Source organism: Acinonyx jubatus, chromosome D1, assembly GCF_027475565.1.
Source record: "Acinonyx jubatus isolate Ajub_Pintada_27869175 chromosome D1, VMU_Ajub_asm_v1.0, whole genome shotgun sequence".
Lineage (NCBI taxonomy): Eukaryota > Metazoa > Chordata > Mammalia > Carnivora > Felidae > Acinonyx > Acinonyx jubatus.
Genome location: NC_069390.1, coordinates 21,267,905 through 21,290,862, shown reverse-complemented (window position 1 = coordinate 21,290,862; position 22,958 = coordinate 21,267,905). Strand labels below are relative to the sequence as shown.

The 22,958-nt window shown below is 37.5% G+C and overlaps 1 protein-coding gene across 7 annotated transcripts in view; it reads right to left on the bottom strand.

Moving 5' to 3' along the window:
• Positions 1-22,958, bottom strand: part of LRRC4C (leucine rich repeat containing 4C) — a 1,189,416-nt gene that overhangs the window by 695,677 nt on the left and 470,781 nt on the right. For all 7 annotated transcript variants that reach the window (XM_053203287.1, XM_053203288.1, XM_027072859.2 and 4 more), the window contains one exon: positions 2,301-2,386. The gene's annotated coding sequence lies outside the window, so the exon portion shown is untranslated. The remainder of the gene's footprint in view (positions 1-2,300; positions 2,387-22,958) is intronic.

Genomic DNA, 22,958 nt, shown 5'->3' with positions numbered 1-22,958 from the left:
ACCTATTTTGGAAAGGCAAACACGAAAACACAGAGAAGGTGAGCGTGGAGTAATTCCTAAGCCTTTGCTCAGATGCCTCACACAGTTTCTTAAGGATTTTCTATGTTCTCCTGTGGGCATTTACTGGGTGAATTCAAAAGACGCAGGAAAAGATTTTATTTTCTTAGAAATAATGTGATCAATGGCTATTCTTTTATCAAGTGGTCACAACCATACTTTTTATGTGTATATGTGTGTGCAGATGTGTGCATACCATACATATGGATAATTTCAATTCTTTAAATACAGGGATCATCAATACAAAGCACATATATGATTCATTCTGCATGTTTTTCAAAAATTTTTATTTTAATGATTTGAAATGGTTTTTAAAAGGCTATCCGATTTCATGCTTTTATTATTTCAGGGTCAAAGTATTTTATTAAATGTAATACTAAATGTGAACAGAACAATGTTAAAGGATTGTTTAGGGGTTAAAGTGTTAATTCAACTCATTAATAATTAATGACTGGCAAGCCTTTTGTTAGGAGACCCAGGGGCCAAACAAATAACCAAATTATTTGTCCTGACCTCCTGAGACTCTGATGAAGTGATGAGGCATAGACAGTTAACAGTCACTAAGATAGATTTTGATATGGTATATAAGAGAAGTATTTGCATGTGACCAGGGATTGAATGACAAAGAAGGGAACTATTATGGTGAGGGTAATTTAAGCAGTGCTTAGGAGCACAATTTTTAAGTTTTTTGTTTTGTTTTTTGAGAGAGAGAGAGAGAGAGAGAGAGAGAGAGAGAGAGAGAGGAGACCGAAACCGAAGCAGTCTCCACACAGTCAGTGCAGAGCCCAATGCGGGGTTGGAACTCATGAACCATGAGATCATGACCTGAGCCAAGATCAAGAGTTGGAGGCTTAACTGACTGAGCCACCCAGGGCCACCCCCCACCCTGAAAGCAAAATTTTAACACTCAGGTCCAGTGTAGGAAGTGAAACGGTAGCTAAAATTAATTCACTTAATTCTTGAGTTCTGACCATTTTAGATACTGTGCGAGATACTAGAAATACGCTGCACAACACAGTAAAAGCAGCCCCTTCTCTTGTGGAATTTACCACAGATGGGCAAAGAACAGCCATTGTTTACAGAAGTTTGAATGGATAAAAGGAGCTAGATTAGAGGGAAAAACTGAGAACAGTGAGATGGAAGAGGTTTGTTTGATTTGGTTTTAGATGGTTGAATCTTTTCATGATAAGGGAAACATAAGCATGGTTGGTTTTTGTCTGTGTGGAAGGAACCAGGAAAATGGAGAGATGCAAATCTGGGAGGAATAGCTGATTTAATAAAGTTGATAACACAGGTAAAGCATTAGGATTAAAATCTAATGTAGGAGGTTACATTGGGAAACAAGAAATACGGCAAGGATAGAAACAGATATTTTAAGGTACAGTGAAGAAAAATTTAGTGATGTTCACATTGGAGAGCCTTATCTTTACGAGAAAGCAAGAGGCTTTTTTATGTGAAACTGAGCAAGTCTAGGAAAGATATGAGTTTCAGAAAAACAGATATTTTGAACAATTATGAAAGTGTGGGAACATGTGAAGTGGTCAAATCCTACTCAGGACCAGGCTGGGTCAGGCAGCATGGAAATGTTGAGTATGATGTTTCAGCAAACAGGCACGATCCCTGCCTGCATGGGGCATTAGATCTAATACATAAAATACATAAAATATTCAAATAAAATACATAAAATACATAAAATGAATACATAAAATATTCAAATAACTACACAAATAAATATCACCCTGGCAACTGTCAAAGTATGTGTAACATGGGATAAGATTGGGAGAGAACAGAAAGATAAGAGAGAACCCCCAGTACAATTGGCTGACTTCAGGTTCAGGGAGGGGAACAAAACAAAAAACAAACTAATCATGGTGTCGGGGGACCACACTGACAGAAAGATAAAAGAAGGGCAAATAGGGGGTTGAGTAGGAGTCTGAGAGCAGAGTAGGTGGAAATACATTACAGCTGCGGTCAAAAAGCAGGCTTTCAAAGATTTACTGGCAGCAGAGCAGATATGAGAGACAAAGTGATTCCAAACAAAAATTCAATGCGTGAGCTTTGAGGAGAAATCAAGTCCCATCACAGGTGCACACACAAACCCCACCATCCCCAGGGAGAGCTCACCCATCCCAAGGATCCAGCAGTTATCCACATTCAGTCACAATCGACTGACTCCAAGCCACTTTAAGTCACAAGATAATTTTTCTTTCTCACTTTTTAAAAGCTGTTAATGTTGTACTCACATTCATTCAGTGTGTCAGATGTTCCAGTTTATTTGGTCCCACTCTTTCTGCATGATCTTGCAGCCTTGCAATACGGAGAACCATTTCTAGGAAAGAGATAAAATTAAAACACAACATTACACTTAAGTTAGAAAATAGCCCAAGCAACATTATTTGAATTAAAATCCACCTAATAGAATAACTTACAGGGAAGAATTTATATTTCTATGTATTTTCCAAGAAGGTATTAATGTTACAACATATTGGACTTGAGGTTTGTAAGAATAAATAAAAGGACCCTCATTTACAGTCTTTTTCTTTTTAATGTTTGTTTATTTTTGAGAGAGAGAGAGAGAGAGAGAGAGAGCGCAAGTGGGGGAGGGGCAGAGAGAGGAGGGGACACAGAATCCAAAGCAGGTTCCAGACTCTGAGCTGTCAGCACAGATCCCAATGTGGGGCTCAAACCCATAAACCGTGAGATCATGACCTGAGCCAAAGTCAGATGCTTATCCAACTGAGCCACCCAGGCACCACAAAAGGACCCTCATTTAACATGGAGATGGGAAGTCCTGCTGGGGAGCTCTCTAGTGTGTGCCACTCCCTGTGGCCTGCATAATCAGCAAAAAAATAGGAGGATGAAAGTTATTTTGAGAAGGGAGGAAATTTTTCACATGGGAATTTTATCTCCTGCTTTTAAGAAAAAGAAGAAAGTTCTCTTCCCCCCTCAGCAACAACATACTTGCAGCCAATGAGAACCCACTACAAGTTCAAACTTCTTCCTCTCTAATGAACTTTTGTTCCAAACAATCCTCCCCAATTTCCTCCTAAAGCCTAATTAAAGCTGATAGTCCCATTGTCTCTTCAGACTTGTCTGTAGTTCACCATGATTTGCTTGTCCTGAATCGCAATTTCTCTGGTAGTCCTGAATAATCTCATCTTGCTAGTAAAATAACTATTTTATTTTTTAGGTTGACAGACTTTTGGTAGACTATAAAAGGCTTCTTTGAAAAATGATAGTAATCGGGGGCACCTGGATGTCTCAGTCGGATAAGCAACCAACTCTCAATTTCATCTCAGGTTGGCTCAGGTCATGATCTCACAGTATTCGAGATAGAGCTCTGCATAGGATTTCACACTGTCAGGACAAAGCCTGCATGGGATTCTCTCTCTCCCTCTCTGCCCCACCCTGGTCATTCTCTTTCTCTCTCCCTCTCTCTCTTTCTCTCTCAAAATAAACAAATACACTTAAAAACATAAAATAAAAAATTATAGTAATCATAATATTTAATTTTGGATAAATATCTCCCTTTATCAAACTTTTCTTTCTACTGAAATGTTGAGTAAGATTTTCCATAAAAGGCAAAAAAGTATATCTACCTATTCATTCCCTTCATACTTTGGACCCTCTATTTTAGTCAAATGAATTTATTACTCATTCCTGAACATGCTCTGACTTTTCATGCCCTTGTGGCATTGCTTACGCAATCTTATCTGCCTGGAATGTCATTATTATTTGTCCATTCCTATTTCCTATTTCCTACCCAAAGAAATAACAGTCATTCTTTAATACCCAGCTCAAATATGACCTTTTCCCCCTGAAACTGCCTATCAAATTTAATCTCTGTCTTATCTATATTCCCACAGAGTGTTTCTTGTCATTATGAGACTTACAACCAGTGTTTGTAATTCTCTCTTCCTGCCTTTAAAGCTCAGAGGCAGGAAGAATGTTTTATCTGTGGAAATTGTTTGGTTGTTTGGTTGGTTTCTCCTTAATCACCATCTGCCCTGTGCACATAATGGACACTCAAATATAATGGATAATTGCTTCTTACTTTATTGTGGTGTAAATCAGACATTTTAGTAATGCTACAGTCAGGACTTTACACCATCTCCATCTGATATTTCTTTTCAATTAAAATACTGTTTTCACTTGGCTTCCAGAATATCATACTCTCCAGTCTTCCTTCCCTAATTGGTTACATTTTCTTAGTCTACGTTGAGGGTTTCTCCTTATTTTTCCAGCCTTGTAATAATACAGTACACCATGGCTTACATCTTGAACATCCCTTATTTTCTATTAGACTCCCTCCCTTCAAGTTCTATTCCAAGCTTATGATTTTAAATATCATCTTTACACCCAGGATTGCCAAATGTCTATTTTAGTCTATACTTCTGCATGAGAGCCATACTTAAATCAACTGTTTACTTGATAGACCCACTTAGAGTGCTCATAGGTGATTTAAAATTAGCATATCTAAAACTAAACTTCAATTTTCTCCTCCTAATTTTTTTTTCCCTCAGGTAAGGGCACCTCCATCCTACCTTTATTTCCCCCCACAAGCCTACACATTTGGATTCACCTTGCCGCCACTCTTTCCCTCATACCTCATATCAAGTATGTTAACAGATCTCATCGGTGCTAAGTTCAAAAGATATCCCAAATGTGTCTGAAATAGGACTACTTTTCCCCATCCACACTTCTAAAACACTGGTCTAAGCCACTATGTGTTGTTTTAAGTTTTTTGCAATGGAGTCTTCTTATTTTATTCTATCCCTTCCTTTTGTCTACTCTCAAAATAGCAGCCAGGATGATTCTATTAAAAGATAAATCGGATTAAGCCTCTTCTCTTCTCAAAGTCTTCCAGTAGCTTCCATCTTATTCTAATAAAAGCCAAAAACAATAAAAGGGTTAGCAAAATCCTACATGCTCTGGTCCTATGTTAGCTCTCAGATGTCTCGTTCACTGCGCTCACAACACAGTGGTCTCCTGGCTTTCCTCAAAAATTCCAGGTACGTTTCATCCTCTGGGCTTTGCTTCTGCTGTTCCCTCTTCAAGTAATATTCTTTCTGCTGGTCCAGCTGTACCTCTTACAAACCTCCACTGGGAGTCCTTCAATTTCTTTTTTTTTTTTCAGTGAAGCTTCTCTGTTTGTCCTATGTAAAGGAAGGACCCCCTGCATCTGGTACTGCCTATCCCTGTTCTTACCTTAATTTTTCTTTACTTATTCCATCTAGTCAACTATGTCTTTCACATATAGATTTTTAAAAATCATTCTTCTTTTTCCATTAAAAGCATGTAAACTCCCCGAAGGCAAGAATTTTCATTGATTTTATGTACTGCTATGCTTCTAGTGCCTTGAATTAGGGCTGGTACATGGTCAGGGCTTAACTGTGTTTGTTAAAGGGTTTATTCTTTTGACATAAGAAAACCTAAGGTCCAGTTTCTATTTCACCATGTTTTGGTTGTGTAACTTCATTCAGTCCCAGATCTTCAGCAATACAACTAACGTAAGCACATCAACTCAGTCACTTGCCCAAGGGAGCTGAGTAAATAAAATGAAACAATCAGTAAAAAATGTAATCTGAGTATCAAAAGGCACTAAATAGGACATTACAACCTGAATATGCAAAATAGTGGAGTCTTACTTCAATCCTGATATCAATTGTATATTACATTCCAATTGACACAAACATGTTTTTCTGTGATTTTTCAGAGATCTGATATAGTTCATAAAGTTAATTTATGGTGAACTCAGTACCGACGTTGGGTTTTTGGATCTTAAAATAGGCCATTTTCTACCATAATAACTATTATTAACATCTAAAAATAAGCAATTTATATTTGCCTGATTTATAGAGCTGGGAAAATATGTCATATTCTAATAATAAAATTAATAATGATATCAATAATATCTGACAGTTTGGAACACTTGTTATATATAGATCAGATACTGCTCTAAGTGATTATCTGTATTAATTCATCTAATTCTCAAATAATCCATGAGTTTGCTACTATAATTATCCCCATTAAAAATGGGAAAACAGGCAGAGAGAGATTAAGTAATTTATACAACAATACAGCTGGTAAGTTATGAAACAGGTGCCAGCCTAGTCAGTTCTGTGACACAGAGGACTGATTTTTTTAATTGTAGTTGACACATGATGTTACATTAGTTTCAGGTGTTCGACACAGTGATTTGACAATTCTGTACATTATCCTATGCTCACCACAAGTGTAGCTGCCATCTGTCACCCTACAACATTGACTATATTCCCTATGCTGTACCTTTCATCCCTATGATTTATTCCATAACTAGAAGCCTGTACCTCCCACTCTCCTTCACCCATTTTGCCCACCCACCCACTCTCCTCCCTCCCCCTCTGGCAACCACCAGTTTGTCCTCTGTGTCTATCGGTCTGTTTCTGCTTTTTTTGCTTGTTTAGAAAAAAAAAACAATATTAATTAAAAATTACTTTCCCAGTTTTATTGAGATATAATTAACATATAACATTATGTAAGTTTATATATATTGCCACAATATGTCTAATTATCTCAAAAAAGTTTAGTTAACATCCACCACCTCATGTTGTTACAATTTTTTCCCTGTGATGAGTAACTTTAAAATTTACTCTTTTAGCAACTTTCTAACACACACTTCAATATTGTTAACTATTAGGGCAACTGAGGGGCTCAGTCGGTTAAGCGTCTGACTTTGGCTCAGGTCATGATCTCACAGCTTATGAGAGTTGGAGCCCGGCGTTGGGCTCTGTGCTGATACCTCAGAGCCTGGAGCCTACTTGGGATTCTGTGTCTCTCTCTTTCTTTGCCCTCCCCATTTTCTCTCTCCCTTTCTCCCTCTCTCCCTCTCTCCCTCTCCCTCTCCCTCTCCCTCTTCCTCTCCTTCCCCCTCTCCTCTCTCTCTCTCAAAAATGAATAAACATTAAAAAAATTAAAAAATACATTGTTAACTAGTGTCATCATTTTGCCATCCCAGTAATATAACATCTGGAGTCAATACAGCAGAGTTCCCCAAAGCCAGTCACTTTTACACTTGAGAAAGTTTAGTGAGTATCTGGAAGCCTAATCAGGACTTTAAAAACAGAGTCACTGATACTATAGTAACATTCTTTAAGACCTGGTTATTTGATGGTATTTATCTGAGAAGCATTCTCAAGAGTGATTCACTCTTCTTTGTAATTGCTACTCTCAACTGATTCGTTGTAATATTGGAGTAATAGCAGAATTCACTGTATGATTCACCAATAGCCAATAAAATAGTTATGACAAATGCCAGTCTCCTTGACACTGCATGAGTCACTTCAAAGAATCACTTGAGAATGTTCTATCAGTACTGATCATGCACTGGTAGAAAGGGAAGAAGATGAATGCCAAGGCCTGGGTCCTCCTCTAGTTCTGACAGTTGGCTTCTTTCTGATAAACAGCTATTCTGGCAGGGGAAAACAAAACGAACAAACAAAACAAAACACAACAAAACCAAACTTAATCTCTTCTGACCTTTATTCATTTGGATGAGAACACTACAATGATTCTGAACTGTCACAGGAAAAAGTTCCAAGAGAAGGGTGAGGTAATCCTATAGATAATTCACTATACTTGACAACAAACTAAGGGACAATTTCTGAATACACCTGTCCCAAACCAAGGATGTATTTTGTATAATCACCATCATTACAATCAAATCACAGCTGTAGGTACCATATGATGAACAAATACAATATGCTCAATATTAGGGTAAGTTCATTACATGGTTGATTCTCATTCTGTGTTGTATAAGATTGGTTTAAAATTGCCAATGGTTAGTTTGAGGCAGGTAAACATGGCATTCTCAAAAATATAATCTAAGTAAAATAGACTCAAGGAAACTGAGGTACAAAGGAGTTAACTGCTCCTTCAGTTTTTGTATCTTTACACTTGTGTGGAAAGAAATATTTACTTGTATGAATTCCAAGCATTTCTCCAACTAGAAAATGATACAATATAACGCTGTGTCTTACAAATGCATGTTTTAAGACACGATCTGGAACTGATGAAATTCTATAACTCTACTGAAGGTGAGTGGGTAGGTGGCCACATAGGGTTGGGGCAAATGGAAAGAATATCATCCAAATAGTAAAATATTGAACATTAATGTTTTCAAAAAGTGTCTATGATATGAATTTTGAAAGTGAGATTTAATTGAACAACAACAACAAAAAAGATGGCATTATGACAATTCTGAAATCCAAAGAGATGCCATGGTTTTGGTGCTTACATAAATGTAGCCAAAATTATCTTCTCAATGCTTGTTACAAATGGCTCTAAAAAACCACTTTCAAATTGTTATATCTTCTCTGCACAACAGTAAATTCTAGCACTTATGCCAGTTAATAATTCTTAAATATCCCATTTTTCCTGAGAAATCATCTTACTATATGTAAGGAATGAATGCCCTACAAAATGAAAAAAAAATCCATTATTTATTCATTCACTCATCCCATTCATTCAACACACATTAACAGTGCTCACTGTTTTAGGCACTATTATTAAGAGCTGAGGGTTTACCAGAAAATAAGAAGCTAGTTTGTAGCAAGCACTAGACCTGTAACAGTCCAGAGTTGAAAGTTACCTCTATGAAAATGGAAAGAGCTTGAGAAAAAATCGGAGACAAATTTCCTCCCTTAGACCTCACTGAAAATGCACTAGAGGTTGCAGAGACTTCTTTCCATGGCAGTTTTTGAGCAAATGTTTCCAGAAAAAAATGTGTTGCAGAAAATAATTTAGAACTAGTTTTCCAACTCTGCTTCCTTCACTCAATCACCTAGTCATCAGAACATCTGCTCCAACAAGAAAAAAAAAAAATGTCATGAAGGCTGGAGCTTGTTTAGTTCACCACTGTATTCCCAGCACCAAGAACAAAGCCTGCACTGTGTCCATGAGGATCCAATCAGTTTAGTTCACACCAAGTGCTAGATTACTCTGTTACAGACATGAGTCCTATTTGGTTCTACCTCTCAAGGACATTATTCCAGGTGGTTAATTACAGGCATTTATAAAGCACAGACTATGCACCAGATACATAATTCATCCTATTATTTTAATCTTACATTGCCATGGCTCCATCACTTTGTCCTTTTCAGCAATGTGGCTTAGTTTCCTCATCTATAAAACTGATAATAGTACTTAACTATTGAAGCTGTGAGTATAAGTACTTATAAAGTACATAGACTCATAGTGTGCACCATGTAAGTACATACTAATATACTATTATTTAAAGCTCATGATAACACTTTGAAATAGATTTTATTATCTCCATTATACAGAGGAGCAAACGAGTGTAGGATGGCTAAACGGTTCGACCAAAGGCCCACAGTTCACTTGTTGTTGCACAGTTCATTTGAGTTTAGAAGAGTTTCTCTAATCTTCCCTGTCTGTCCATACCATTGCCTACTTTCTTGGATCAGACCCAAATGCCTTCCTACTTAGACTTGTCAACAACTAGTTTTCAGGTATCACTTTCTCTGGCTTTTTTTTTTTTTAAGTTTATTTATTTTGAGAGAGAGCAAGAGCAGGAGCACGGAAGGGGCTGACAGAGAGGGAGAGAAAGAACCCCGAGGAGGCTCCACACTATCAGTACAGAGCCCGATGTGGGGCTCAATTCCCCAAATAGTAAGATCGTGACCTGAGCTGAAATCAAGAGTTTGACGCTTAAACCAACTGAACCACCCAGGTGCCCCCCTTTTTTCTAGTTTTATCTAACACCCTTTACATCTTTCACACAATCCACTTTCCACGTATTACTTAAGCACATATCTAATTGTATTATTTTCCTCTGCACTGAAACCCAAGGGACTCTGTATTGGTTCTAGAATAAACTTCAAGGTTTTTAGAAGAGCTTGCATGCTCTTAATATTTTAAAATATTCAATAGATTGATGTTCAATCCTTATAGTCAAAGCAGTAAACAACTCAGATTAGATAATCCAAAAAAATCAGGCAGATCTGTGTTCAAAGCATTGATAATCTAGTTCTTGGTTGTGTGGTAGCCTTCCAAGTTATTTTACTTCTTAGATCCTTAGTATATTATTTGAAAAATGGGGATAGTAACATTTAACACATACTTGTTGGTGCATATAAGAGAAACTTAGTAAATGATGTTTATTATTATCATCCCTGGTACAAGAGCAGCACAAACCATATTTAAGAGATCACACATGAAAAAAAAAATTCTAACAGATCCCAAGTGTGAAAAATGGAGTGAAATAAATAGTAGAATTGGCTACTATCAAGCAATGACATAGTATTTCAGAGTTAGATTGCCAATGTAATTTTATGTGAAAAGAAAATTCAACTATAAATAGACTCTTTTTTATATATATAATATATAATATATAATATATAATATATATATTATATATATACCAACCTGATGAAACAAACAAACAAACACTAATAAGTTTTATCATTGTATAGATTAGAGCAGGTTTGTAATAGATTTGCTAGTAATAAATAGAAACATGTTATACCCTACTCCTAACTTGAAATATTAAGAATCACTATCTGATTTTATATCTCTCCAAGAATATGCTTTCCTTCTAATGAATGCTCTCATATAGATTTTACAGATGCTTATGTTAAATATAGGTTAACTGACAGAATATTTTGAAATGCTCAGAGTGATTAATCAAGGCTGCTTCATTTAGTGATGAGAGATATTCAGTGAGAATTCAAGATTTCAGTTTAGTTAAATTAAGTTCATAAGCATGAAAACTCATTTGAACTCAAGAAAATATTTTGGGCATATAGAAGCCAAATGGTAATACTGTAAAACATAAGCCTAGCATTGGTGACCCTAAGCTAACTTCCAGGTATCCTTACCTTGGTTGGCAGTGTTAGCTGAGAAGTAAACACATAGTTTAGTTTGTTTTCACCTAAATAAATTCATGTTAGATAAGATCATACTTCCAGCACTCATTTATCCAAATGCTTATTAAGTACCAACTAAGTACTAAGCGATCTGCTAAGTACTAAAAATAAATGGAGTCATACAATGTTTTTTCCTGATTTTACTGTTCTCATAATCTGATTAGGAAATAGAAATAGGAAATAAATGTGCTATTTTGCTTGTGATGGTGTATCTACAGAATAGAGAAGGGTACCCGTATGGCTATGTTAGTTCGGGCCCATCAAAGAGCACACACCAAAATGGAAATAGACATAAAAGAAATGCATTGGGGGAAATGTCTATGAAGGACAAAGGGTGAGCGATCAATAGGAAGAAAAGACAGCTTTTAGACTAGTGTAGGAGTCTCACATGGGTAAAGGAGAATAGAAGGGCAGAAGTTTGGATAGAAAGAGGTTGGAACTGCTGCACAGTTTCAAGAAAGATTCCACTAGGCCCATGGGACATCCCTGATCTAAAGTCCCCTGTTAGAGGAGTCCTGTGTTTCATAGAAATAGGCCTGAACTAGTAGCAGTCCTTGGCTCAGAGCAGCTCACTGGAATCATTGCCTGGCAGCAAAAGCCTTGGTGGATATTGACAGCAGCAGTTAGGGCTGCCAATCAGTCATGGTGGCCAACACCATGGGTGTGGTCAGTTTTATTTGTAGAACCGGATTTCAGAAAGAGTTTTGAAAAATGAATAGGAAGTCTCAAAGTAGATGAGTAAATGTATTCCAGGCATGAACCAATGCACAGAGACATAAAACAACATGACAAATGGGGAGTTACAAGGAGTGCACCAGGCTGTAGGATATATCCAAGGGGGTTGGCAGGCAGTACCTCAAGAGATGAGACCAGAGAGGGAGGCAGGACTCCAGCCAGGTAGGGTCAGGCAAGTTCTACAAAGATGGTTGACTTCACTCTGCAGATAATTTGGAGTCACTAAAGCGATTAATGCTGGAGAGAGACAATACGGGATCTGCATGGTACAAAGAGTCTCATCAGGTATAGAGTGTATTCAGATGGCGAATTCAGGAAGTGAAAGAGAAGGAGACACTAGCCGTAAAAAGACAGTATGTATCACACAGACTTATGTTCTAACTCTGACTCCACTCTTTACCAATCATGTGACCATAAACAAGTCATTTAATAAGCCAGAGCCTCCATTACTAATTATATCAGGAATACACACCTACGTACTTCAAGGTGACATGAGCATCACAGGTATAAAATGAATAGGATCAGGCTTAAGAGTTCAGGTATTGACAGTAGACATAAACCTACACTCGTATCCTGGTGAAGTTATGTGACTAGAGTCATGTCTTATATAAACTTCTGTAAACCTTGGCTTTCTTATATGTGAAATGGCAACAAGATCACATCTACCTTGTGGAAGGAACAATTCTCTATGAGGTGATCTGTGCAAAATCTCAGCTCACTCCCTGCATCAAGGAAATGATCAGTAGCTGAGTGTTAGGTGTTATGCTAGGTGCTGTGCACACTTATAATGTTCTGTTCTCACTGCATCTTTGCAGGCAGGCTATTCTCTCCCCAAGTTTTGAGGAGCATATTGACGCTTGAAGAGTTTAAATAACTGCTCACCATCACACAAATGACTGTACTGGGTTACAATTCTCCGTTGCCTGACTTCAAAACCCATATTCTTAGCCAATATTTTCCGTTACCTTCCATTCTGGCATGAAGCAAAACCATCTACCTGCCAAGGAAAATGCAATTCTAAGAATTCACTTGTGGGCTATAGTTGGGTTTCCTTCTATTATCAGGAGGTTTTAAAACAGAGTTAGAGAGCATTTCCACAAAACGTCCCGGTTAGACCCAAGAGAGGTTTTATCCAGTTCATTTAAATGGGAAATTACAGACATTGTACAGATTCTGATATAACCTGTGTTCCACCATTTACAACTGGCATCAAGTGGTGATGGTGGGCAGAAGGGCATACGATCAAGGTGGGTATGAACACGATAAAGGCAGACGTCTTTGGAATGTTAACAGACATTAGTATCTTCATTCTAATGAGGAATGCATTTCACTCCTGACAAAGAGGAGTCTTGTTACACATAATCAAAACCCATGAAAAAACTGGCCTAGTAGGTCAGGTCTACAGAGATTAGTTGCAATGTCCTAATCCATGAAGGGCTCTCTCTTTGTCTTTACCTTGAGACAAAAATGGCCTGATTTTAATCCAGGTTCTGGCATATTTCTTATTAGCGAAAAATGCTTAAATTCGCCAAACTTCAGTTCCCTTAGCCAAAATGCATTATCTTAAGGTTGCCTTAGGTACTAACTGTGAACACTCATGGTTGTCTGTAGTACCTATTAGCTCTCCTACAAACGTTAGTTCCCTTTGGATAAATAGTAAAGAATGACTTGAAAAATCAATAGATTATCAGAAGAAAATTCTATCAATAAACAAAGGGAATATCTTATTACATGCTAACGAAGGGTTGAAGCATGCATTAATATTCCTATTAAGAAAAAAAAAAACAAAACTAGAAACATTCACCATTCACAGATGCCTCAGCAATAGATTTGAACCAAACAGCTTGAGAGGATATTTTATCTTCATGTAACTTGCGAGATTTTTATTTTCAAGAATAATTTTGTTGAACTCTCTTATGAGTGGGTTCACCTTCAATACAAAAACTTATAAATCTGCAAGACTTGCAAAACACAAATACATTTTTTTTCTAGCTTCACTGGAAAGGAGGCAAAGAAATTGCCTCTGGCATTAAGAAACTCACAAGCCGAAATAACTTGAAGTTTGCTGACTCTATTAACAAAAGTCGGCTTCAGACAATTTAGCCAGGACCTCTGTCTCCCCAAAACGCTCTACTAGAGATGTGATACAGATTCTTGAAGTGGATGCCTTTCTCCTGTATGAGTCTTGGTAATCTTGGTCTATATATTAACATTTAACAACACTTGACTTTTGATCAATGCTTATCAACAGAAAGAAATGGCAAATTTTAAAAAGACAGACTCCTTCATCTTTCCTATTCATCTCAGCTTGCATATTCTCAGCATTATCACATAGGTGAATTGTGCAATCACGCTCATTTTGCCAGTTTTAATTAGCCATGCCCTCCTCAGTGGCATTCACCCTTGCTACCTTCTTGGCTGGCCATATTCTACCAAATTAGCCAAAGAAGCATTTTTTTTCTTAATTTGTTACCAGCTGATTCTGGCTAACTTACCACAGACTTAAAGCAAATGATCTTAAGACAGACTATATAGACCCAGAAAAATAATAAGCAGTTAAACACAATCATATCCCTTAATACATAGTAGGCAGTGCAATTCCTCTGACCCTAATTTTCAAACTCATGAAGCAGGTATCAGTCATAAGCATGAAGAGGAAGATAAATTATTTTAGAAGTCAAGACAAATTTTTGCTGTTATAGTGGAATCAGTAGTAGAATATAGAACTTCAACATCTTTTTTTTTTTAATTTTTTTTTCAACGTTTATTTATTTTTGGGACAGAGAGAGACAGAACATGAACGGGGGAGGGGCAGAGAGAGAGGGAGACACAGAATCGGAAACAGGCTCCAGGCTCTGAGCCATCAGCCCAGAGCCTGACGCGGGGCTCGAACTCACAGACCGCGAGATCGTGACCTAGCTGAAGTCGGACGCTTAACCGACTGCACCACCCAGGCGCCCCAAGAACTTCAACATCTTTAAGGAAGATAAGAACAGTGGGTATATTAAGCAATCCACCCTCCGTGGAGAAAGGAATTGTTGCTCTTGTATATTCCAGACAGGTGTTGTACTAAATGGGCAGATTTATCCAACAGGCAAAACAATTTGCACTTCCAAGTAAGTCCCAAAGAAGAGTTCAAATAACTTGGGTTGTTACCCAAAGATCCAGCAATCAATATATATGAATTGGATTTCAAAAATTCAGTCTGAGCATTTTTATCAGAGCAAGCTCTTTATCAATTAAATATGTTGAAAAAAGAGGCAAATAGGGAATTATGAAATTCTTTTAAATAGGGAATTATGAAATTGGGGTCATAGAAACTACATCATGATCATATATTATTATTTTTATGCTAACTTTTCTGGTTTCTAATTCATTATGCTTATAAAATATTTAAATCTCAGCTAGAAAAAACAGAAGTTGTCAATATAATCTTTATGATTAAAAATGGAGAAATGAGAGCTACTTAGAACATTGGAATCCATTCTAGTTTTGTTGTTATTGTTGTTGTTGTTGGATGCAGTGAGGTTTCTTAGAGATAACTTGATGCTTTTGAATTTTGCTTTTAATTTCCGTACACTAGTAATAGCACAGGCTAGTTTAGGGCTAATTTTGTTCCTGCTGAGGCAAGTCCTTTTCATGGACTCATGAATTATGAGCCTCATGAATTCCTCTGGCCAGCAGGAACAGGAGCCATTCCTAACCAAGGGTGAGAGCTGGGTTATCATTCCCTCTAACCTTTATGCTCCCCCAGAGCCACAGTCATTTCTGCACACACATTCACTGATCACTTAATCTGGGGGAGAAACCACAGCAGACCCCTATAGAACTCTTCTCTCATTTTCTCTCTCTGCTCTGCTGTCCCTGTCTGCAGCTCTCTCCCTTCTGATAACCTCAGCTCTTTGAACTCTAGCTCCCCTGACCTCCCTGCTTTCTGTATCAGTTCCCCCTTTTCACACCAGATCCTGGAGATTCACAGCAGATAGGTGGCTGGGACAATTGCAGAATGCACATCTGGTGCTCTGAATTGTCTCTCATTGTCTTTCCATAGTCACTGTCCTTTATTGCTTAATGTTCACTGTCTTGAACATTGTGATGTCATCTATTTTGTACTTTTTTTGTTGTTTGATTGTTTTGCTTTTTTCTTTCAGGCAGGAGGTTAGATCTGGTCTCCTTTCCTTCATTTTGGTAAAAAGCAGAAGACGCTCCTTCCCCTACCTCATAAAACATCCTGATGGGTATACTTCTCATTACTCTTCTTAAATGGCTCTGAAGTCCAGCCTGGGTCCCCAGCATAAGTCATGTGTTCTATTCAATCTGAGCTGTTCACTGTTCCTGAATACGTCTTCTATTTAAATATACTTCAAGCCCCATAACTTTGGACAAGCTAGCTGTTTTGCCTGGACTCATAGTCATTGAAGAAACACTACTAAGAACCCCTGAGCATTCAGAAATTCTGGGTTCAAATATTAAATGTATCACTAGCTATCCCTATACCAGAGGAAATATTTCACCCATCGAAAAATGTGTTTCATTGCTAAACTAAAGGTTGAACTAGATCATTAACTTTCTAGTAATAAAAGTAGATGAAATAAAAACTTCTAGGTGGAACTCAGGTGAAGTCCCATCCATCACAGGGCACCATGCTGGAATTATATTGTTCTTCCAGAGAGCATTAAAGCATGAAATGAGATAATCTCTATATCCCACCCAGCTCTAAATTTCTATGACCAGGTGATTATTCCATTATACTTAATATCCCCCTTCCTTCTTTCCTCTTTCCTACAAGTCACATTTATTAAGCACCTACTGTATTTTAGGCACCAGCAACAGAAAGGAGAAAAGACAAACATTCCTTCAAGCTAAACAACTCTGACTGCTAAAATCTTTCATTCTCAACTGGATGCAAGTTATCTATTTGTATTTCTTTAACATGCACAATAACGTGTATTTTCTCCCAATCTCAAATCTGTGTGCATTTCTCTTATGAAACTGATTACACTTTTCTCTTTGCGTTATAATTATTGCTTTCACTTATCTTATCCCATGTGTTAAGATTATAATATCACCAAGTTCAGCAATGTCTCATCAGTATTTGTGTAAGCATGGAATCCTATAATAACAGGTATGATATAAATCACTTATTTCTAACTACTATATTAGTGCTATGTAATATTAAAACTATACAAAACTGAATAATACAAAAGCATATAAATAACAAAGAATGATTCATTCTATTCCTCACCGCCCTTATATCCAAGTAATTTCATTTCTCAGAGATAGGTAATTAGCGTTAACATTTGGAATATATCCTTCCAGAGATTTTCTATAGACACATATAAACATAGAATCATTTTACTTTTTTTTTAATATGATTCTAGTAAACATAGTCTTACAACTTGCTTTTTTCTTCTTTACTTAATACATCTTCAGTAACTAGCCTCTTTTCTTCCTTATTAAATTTTGAGCATATTTTCATGTCAAAACACACAGAACTACGACATTCTTTTTAAAGGCTGTATAATATTTTGAATGAATAAATACGTGAATCAGTGTGGAATGAGCTCAGATAAGCTCCTAGTATCTACTGTTCTTCTACTAAGGTGAAATATTAGCTGCAACATAGAAAAAGTAATGGGAATAATGTAGCACTGTTCCTTATGGAAATAAGGGCATTGTAATATCTAATAAAATATGGAGGGCAGAGACAGAGAGGTAAACCATGCATTGATTTTCTAGAAACTTTGATGGTGAATTGTTTTATGTTATTTCTGCTAAGCTCTCAAATAAAGGCCACAAAAAGAAGAAAGGCTTATTTTCCAAAACTCTTCCCAAAGAAATGGATATTACATATGGACTCATTGCCTAGGATGAGACAATTGTGTTCAATACCGAAACCCACACTGTGACATGAAATGTATTGTACTGCATTTCTTAGGTCCAGTTGACAAGGGTAGGACACTAAGGGAGAAGGTGAAAAAAGAGCTTTTTTCCTGATGTAAAAAGAGAGTGCAGATTTAAAAAACGAGGCAGACGTGGAGGAAAGTAGGCCACCAGCATGTGTTTACACAGATTTTATTACGTACATAAATTGTGCATATATCCATTTTGTTGCTTAGAGTTATAGAAAAATTAATGTGTTGGTATTTAAGTATTTTTAACTTGGATCTTCAATCTTCAGAGAATTCAGACAATATCAATAATTGTATGCAACAAGTCCTACTATAAGTGAATCCTTTATAAACAGATAATCACTAAACAGAGATTACCCTAAAAGAAGATGCTAACTTAAGGACTTTTTTCAAGGTAAAATTAAGAAGAGCATCAGAGGTGACAATACCCTAGAAGGAGAAGACAAAAGAAATAGTATTAATAACATTACTCACAGTCACTATTCAGCAGTGCAGATGGTCTGGGAGTTTAGTCTCTGTGGCAGGTTGCCTCAGTTTGAATTCTGGCTCAGTTACTTGCTGGTTCTATAAGTCTGGAAAGATATTTAATTTCTACATGCCTCTATCTTCTAATCTCTGAAATGGGTATAAAAGTAACTATTTTAAGATTTACCCTGAGAGCTAAATGAGTTACTACAGGTAGCGATAGATTATTTTTTTAATCACAAATTGCTTAGAAAAATTAGCTATTATTTAATTCATATGTGGGATGTATAACACTGTCCAAAAACTTTCATGCTCTTCTCCTTATCCTCTCAATGCTATTATAAGGTAGACATTACCTTTCTGATTTTAAGAATGGCAAACTTAGCAATCCACAGAAGCCACAGAAGAGGAAATGCGCCTAAGCTTTTGTGTCTTCAAAGGTTAGTCTCCTTAGACGATAAGACTTTCTCCAGGGAGAAAACATTTTTAGGGTTTATTTTGGGAACTTGGAAAGCATATACACTGGCTTTGAAGACTGGTGTTAAGCTTTGTTGTTTTTTTTTTTTTTTTATCCTCCCTTTTTATTCCATATTAGTATTTACTGTGAAATAGATGCTGGCTTAGAGTTTCTAATACTATTGCTCTTCTGGCTAAGCATGTTCTTTTTCTGAGCTCTCTTGCCTTTGTAATCTTCCTGCCTTCCCTTTGTCTAAAGTAAGGTGCTACTGTCATTGAGGGGTACCTCTTCAGCAAAGCAAATGTAAATTGTGTAAATAATGTGTTGAGAGTGCCTGAACATGAAGTGCATTGGACACGTATATGAGGGTAAAGCAGAGCAGACGGGCAGAGGTCCAGGAAGCCTCAAGAGGGACACCACTTGCCCATGACCCTACGTGCCAGTGAAGGCTGTTGCAAGTCCACACAGAAGTAGGTCACCACTAATTGTCAAATTTCATCTTGTAAGTCAACAGTTTATTTAAGGTATCTCTGCATAATTCCTTCTGTCTCTGACACACATTTTTTCTTCCAAGCCCCAATCACAAACACATGCATGCACACATACACACAACGTGTGCATACGTGTTTCTGCTTTGCCCAAGTATGTATCTCTCAGGTGCTCTTATGTCCATACAGTTGCAAAATCAACTTCTTAAAGGCAGGGCAAATATAGTGCTCTGCGTGCATCACTACTAATAAGCACTAATGAGGAAGTCTTTATAAAATAAATTTTTTCTAAGATGTCTCTTCAAAATGTAATGATTTCTGTTTCAGATGTGAGACAGCATCCTACTTTTTGTAACACAGTTCATTAGAAAAGCTCTCTAGAGAGGGCCCCGATTTAGAAAATACAAACTTTTATGGAAGTAAAGTAAGGGAAGTATGGAAAAGCAAATTATTTCAGAGGCCAGTCACTGTGCAGTAAGAGTTTTGTCATTTATTACCAAGGTTTTCCCTTTTCCTGACTTTCACAGGGTGGGCAGGGGCAAAGTTACGTGCCAACAAGCCCTCAGTTCCAAACTTAAACCCCACCTCTTTATGAAAGGCCTCCTTCATCCTTCTGACTTGGCAATCCACACTGTCTCTGAACCTTTGAATACAATCCATGATCATTTGTCTTGTTACTTATAAAAATGCAAAGCACCATGCAATTTCACAGGCATATTTACCTCTTTAGAACTTTCACTTCTGAAAGGCATCGCTAGGACTTACACATCTGTCTTCAGGCTTTCAATGTCTGGCCTGTGCTACTGGATACAGTGAATATTTAACTGATGCCTGTTAGATAAAAATGAACCAATGGCTGAACCTGCAAGGACTTTATCTTCCTGAACAGCTTGGGGAAGGTGGCATAAAGAACAGAAACAGGGTGCAGCAAGAAACCTTCTAAAAGCACAGATACAGACAAAACTTTTGAGCACTCTTGGTTCTTTTCATACAAGTCTTTCCTGTTCTAGAGTAGCAGTCGAAGCTAACCCTAGGATAACACGTGGTTTTAATCATTTTAAACAATATTCCTTTTGTCTCTATTTTCTATTGTCCTGTCATAGGTAAAAGTTGAATGCTACTATAACTTGTACATTGAATAACTCTTTTTTTGAATGTTTATTTATTTATTTCGAGAGAGAGAGAAATAGCACAAGCAAGGGAGGAGCAGAGAGAGAGGGAGAGAGAGAATCCCAAGCAGGCTCTATAAGGTCAGGGCAGGAGCCCAAAACAGGGCTCAATCCCACAAACTGTGAGAGATCATGACCTGAGCAGAAATGGAGAGTCAGCCACTCAAAAGACTGAGCCACCCAGGTGCCCCAATATTTCTTAATGTCGATATGGTCAAGAGTCTTAGGAATTCATCCTATGAAAAAATAAGAGATCTGATGTCTATAAAGACAGGTAGATATTAATTATAAGAAGGCCTCATAACACAAGTGAGAAGCTAACGAACTTTCTCCTCCCTATCCATATAATATCAGGACAATATGGCAGCAAAGCTTATCAGGCCAACGACTGCCAAGGGCTTTTCTTAACTCTTGCTTTTCTTTCAGCAATTGCTTAAAAACTTTTCTCGTTGCATAGGATCCCACTGGCACCAATCAAACCAATATGTAAATTTAGAAAAAAATTTACATCTTTAAAACACAAGAAACAGCGTAGGTGTTGTTTTATAAATCTTGAGATAAAACAACTATACAAAACAGATGCCATCAAGGACCTTCTCTTCATAATCAATTCTGTACCATAATTTTGGAAATTAACCTAACAAAAAACATGGAAAGTTGTAATTAATTTGGCTTCTTAATATCATTCTGAAACTCTATAAATTTGCCTTGAGGCAACTGCATGAATCCAACCACAGGGGCAAAAATTTATCCCCCCTAAGTATCTGCAGAGCACCCTTATTTTTTAGGTAGCATTAGTGCCTTGGATTATTTGTTATATAAAGGATGTTAATACCCTAACATCACCTTTTTAAAGTCCAATTTCTGTTATGAAAATGAAGCTACTTCAAGTTTGGGAAACCCTATCACAAGGTAATAAAATAGCCCAAATAATTCAATCATGTAAAATAGGAGCTCATGTTACCGTGTGGCTGAGGCAATAACAGAGTGATTCTAGGAAGCTAGCAGGTCTTGGGTTCCCTTCCTGGATCCAAATACTGCCTGGTGACCTGACACTACCATTCACAATTTCCTCCCCAGCTTATATATCAATGGAGATGATTTTGGGTCTGGACTGGCTGGATCTTTTTGAACAACAGCAGGAATTTTCTGTGGCCATTTCCTCAGCTTGATCTCCAGAGATTGGGCTTGGAGAATCTTGTAAACAACCCAGGGACCACATTTTGCCTGACTTCAAGTCCCCATTCAACCTAGAAGACTCGTGAAAGATAAAATGAAATGGCATAACTTATGTGAAAGGGTTTTAAAATGGATCCAAGGGGCCATTAAGGAGATGGGCCTTATGCATGTCCTCACGGGGAAGAACCATGAAGTTTTGAACTGGGCCTAAGAGCAAATACTCTAAGGACTCTGCACAAACTCCTGCAAGTTGCTACAGTAACAAACTTTTGCTTAGTGACAGCCTTAGTAACCTATCCTGTTCAGCCAAGATTAATTTTCTGAAACACCAATCAAAATTGTTTTATTCTTAAATTTTATTCATTTATTTTGAGAGAGAGTGAGAGTGAGAGAGACAGACAGACAGACAGACAGACTGTGTGCAAGCATGCAGAGGGGTAGAAAGAAAGGGAGAGAGAGAATCCCAAGTAGGCTCCACACTATCAGCATGGATTGTGAGGTGAGGCTTGATCTCACCAACCATGGGACATGACCTGAGCTGAAATCAACAGTCAGATACTTAACCAACTGAGCCATCTAGGGACACACAATCAAAATATTGTGTGCTTCCTAATATTTTTTAGGTTGACAGACTTTTCGCTCACTTATATTTCAGAACAAGGGCTGTGTGAAAGATGTAAAACAATTATGGGGCGCCTGGGTGTCTCAATCAGTTGAGTATCTGATTTCGGGTCAGGTCATCATTTCACAGTTTGTGGGTCTGAGCCCCATGTCAGGCTCTGGGCTGACAGCTCAGAGCCTAGAGCCTGCTTCAGATTCTGTGTTTCCCTCTCTCTCTCTCTCTGACCCTCCCCCGCTCACACTCTGTCTCTCTCTTTCTCTCAAAATATAAACATTTTTTTTAAAAAGATGTAAAACAATTCCAAGTAAAGTTACATCCTATGTTGTCATGAGACTTTATGTTTCATCCATGCTAAAAAGTGCTATGAAGTCATGTTTTTGAAAACTATTCATTGATGTAGAAACTGGGTCATGAGAGATTAAATTACAAAAACAGAGGGTGCAAATATATACATTCAACATGGCATATATGATTGTAGATGGAGAGATATTATAAGAAACTGGAACAACACTCCACCTCACACTTAGTCAAAGTGGCTAAAATTAACAACTCGGGAAACAACAGATGCTGGCGAGGATGTGGAGAAAGGGGAACCCTCTTGCACTGTTGGTGGGAATGCAAACTGGTGCAGCCGCTCTGGAAAACAACGTAGAGGTTCCTCAAAAAATTACAAATATGATTACCCTACGACTGACCAGTAGCACTACTGGGCATTTATCCAAAGGATACAGGAGTGCTGATTCATACAGAAGTGCTAATTGGGGCACATGCCCCCCAGTGTTTATAGAAGTACTATCAACAATAGCCAAATCATGAAAAGAGCCCAAATGTCCATCAACTGATGAATGGATAAAGAAGATGTGGTATAGATACACAATGGAATACTACTCGGCAATGAAAAAGAATGAAATCTTGCCATTTGCAACAATGTGGATGGAACTGGGAGGTA